Source organism: Dipodomys ordii, unplaced genomic scaffold (genome assembly GCF_000151885.1).
Source record: "Dipodomys ordii isolate 6190 unplaced genomic scaffold, Dord_2.0 Scaffold219, whole genome shotgun sequence".
Lineage (NCBI taxonomy): Eukaryota > Metazoa > Chordata > Mammalia > Rodentia > Heteromyidae > Dipodomys > Dipodomys ordii.
Window position 1 is genome coordinate 65,293 of NW_012267435.1, and position 2,921 is coordinate 68,213.

A 2,921-nucleotide genomic window follows, 5' to 3' on the forward strand; every position below is an offset into this window, starting at 1 on the left:
CTGTCCCTCAGCTCTTCAGCTCAAGGCTAGTGCTCTACCACTTGAGCCACAGCGCCACTTCCAGCTTTTTTTTCTTTGCTTATGTGGTGCTGAGGAATCGAACCCAGGGCCTCATGCATGCAAGGCAAGCGCTCTACCACTGAGCCACCTTACCAGCCCTAGGCAGTTGTTTCTTTGAGGATTTGTTGTTGGGGAAATTAGTTTTTTGAGTTCTAAGTATATTTTAAATGTGAGATCCTTGTCTGTTGTATGGGTAGTGAAGATCATCTCCCAATCCGTGGGCTTTCTATTTATCTTACTATGTCCTTTGCCATGCAGAAGTTCTGCAGTTTCATGCAATACCATTTGTCCAACCTTTCTTTGATTTGTTGTATTTCTGGGTCTCTATTAGGAAAATTTCAGGTCTCTAACTTTTATGACTACTTATAGCATATGGAATAAGTTGATTCATAAAAGAATTGGGACTTTCTCCTCACAAACTTCCCTGACTGGATGTTGAACAGATTCCACCCTGTCCCAATTTCCAGGTACTTTCATCAATGCCCTCTGCACCCCACACCCCCAGGCATCATTCAGGTCTGTCCTGTGGCCATCACAGATATCCCCTCTAGGGCTCAGTGAGGGTCTTCAGAACCACCCCCAAATGCTACTTGATCTTTCTCTCATATTATCCCTTCCCCTTCAAAGCCACTTTACCCCAGAATGACCTCAAAGCACAATCTTTCCACCCTCAACCTTCCAATTATCTAGTATTACAGGCATGGACCATCCATTTCCAGCCTTTATTACTCTTCATTGCAGAGGGGAGGTGTTGATTGCAGCAGTGGGACCTCCTCCCCCAATCCTGTCCCTGACTAGATGCTAAATTGATCCCACTGCTTTTGGGTTTCCACATCCTTTCCTCACTGCCCCCCACCACCGTCCCTCACCTTCTGGTATTACTCCAAAACTTCATCCCTCCTTATATTACCCCCTTCTCGTGCTACCTTGCTCCATGATCCAAGTTAAGCCACCATGACAAAATCATATGGTGGCATTGGTGCTCTTACTGGGCATACTGCATGGTGATTTTAGCCCATGCCCCCCTACTCTGTTATTGCCCACTGTGCATACCCCCTGTGGTTCCTTATTATGCATGTGCCCCCTTAGAGCATGTCTTCATCACGTCTGCCCACTGGTGTACACATGTCAATTATTCCTGTCTCGGTCTTTTTTTAAATTTAGTTTTATTTTTTATTGTGAAAATACCATACAGAAGGGTTATAATTACATGGGCAAGGAAATGAGAACATTTCTTATCAAGCACCCCTAATTTTAAGATTGAAAAATATGTGAATTATAGGGTGAACAAATGCAATATATTGAAAATGAACTATACAACTAGTGGGTGAGGATGGGGGGAAAACTGGGAGACAGCAAGGGAAGGGGGGGACATTGTCTAAAAGGAAATGCAGTTATTACCTGGCTTATGTAATTGTAACCCCTTTGTACATTACCTTTATAAGATCAATAAAACATAAAAATTAAAAAGCCAGGTGCCAATGGCTCATATCTGTAATCCTAGCTACTCAGGAGGTTGAGATCTGAGGATCAGGGGTTTGAAGCTAGCCCAGGTAGAAAAGCCAGTGAGACATATCTCCAATTAATAACAGAAAAAGCCAGAAGTGGTACTGTGACTTAAGTGGTAGAGTGCTAGCTTTGAACAAAAGGATCTCAGGGTCAGTGCCCAGGCCCTGAGTTCAAGCACCAGGATTGCAAAAAAATATTAAATTTAAAATAAAAAAAATAGAAAATACTGAAAAATATGGCCTACAATGCAGTTTTCTATATTCCTTTCCAACTTTTCTCCCATTTTCAGGAACTTTGAAGAACAGTCCCAGGTTACGCCTATGGAAGAATATGTCTGAAAGCACTGTGACAGCAGTAGATTTTAAAGCATAACTTTTTTGTAAATGTCTAGTCCATTATTTAAATCCTTTTCTGTCACGCAAACCATGACATTACCATCTCATGCAAGATAGAGACATTCACTTCTAATGGCTTTAGTACTTTTTTGGTTCCATTATTTTTAGGTGACTGCTTATATTATGTTCTGTTGAGATGTCTATCCTTTACTGATACAATATTATGTCAGGATGTCTTTATGTGTGTGTCTGTATGTGTGTGTGTGCATGCACACACGCATGTGTGCACACACGCATTCGTGCACTGCTATCTTGCCTGGAACTCAGGGTCCTTTTTGCTCATGGCTAACACAATACCACTTGAGCCCCATCTCCAATCCAGCATTTTGCTAGTTAATTGGGGATGGAATGTCTTGGAATTTTTTTTCCCAGGGTGGCTTTGAACCTCAATACTCAGATCTCACCCTCTTGAGTAGCTAGGATTACAGGTGTGAGCCACCAGTGCCTGACCTGTTGATAACCTTTGTCAAATTATATTTAAAATGTCAAGTAATGCTTGTATTCTACAAGTCAGAATGACACACCTTTACCTGGGCCACAGAGACAGGGGTTGGGCAATTATTAAGCATTATAAAATACTACTAACATAAGGGGGGCAATGTATAGTTCAAGATGTATAGAACACATAAATGGATGTGTTAAATTGAAACACTTTGTATAACTATTTGAAAATAAAATAAAATAATAAAAGAAAAATACTATATGCTAATAGAACTATTTTTTTTTCAGGTAAGGGGTAGGTTTATTCATCGTTCCGGCTGGCACCAGGCCATCTTGGTCCTCCATGTAGTGGGGAAAGGCCTGGGAAAGAGAGCTGGGAGAGCTAGGAAAAGAGAAAGCTGGGAAAGAGAAAGGAGCTGGGAAAGAGAAGAGAAGGAAAGAGCTGAGAAAGAGCTAGCAAAGAGCAGAGAAAGAGCAGAGAGAGCGCTAATAGAACTATTGGTGTTACATTAGACT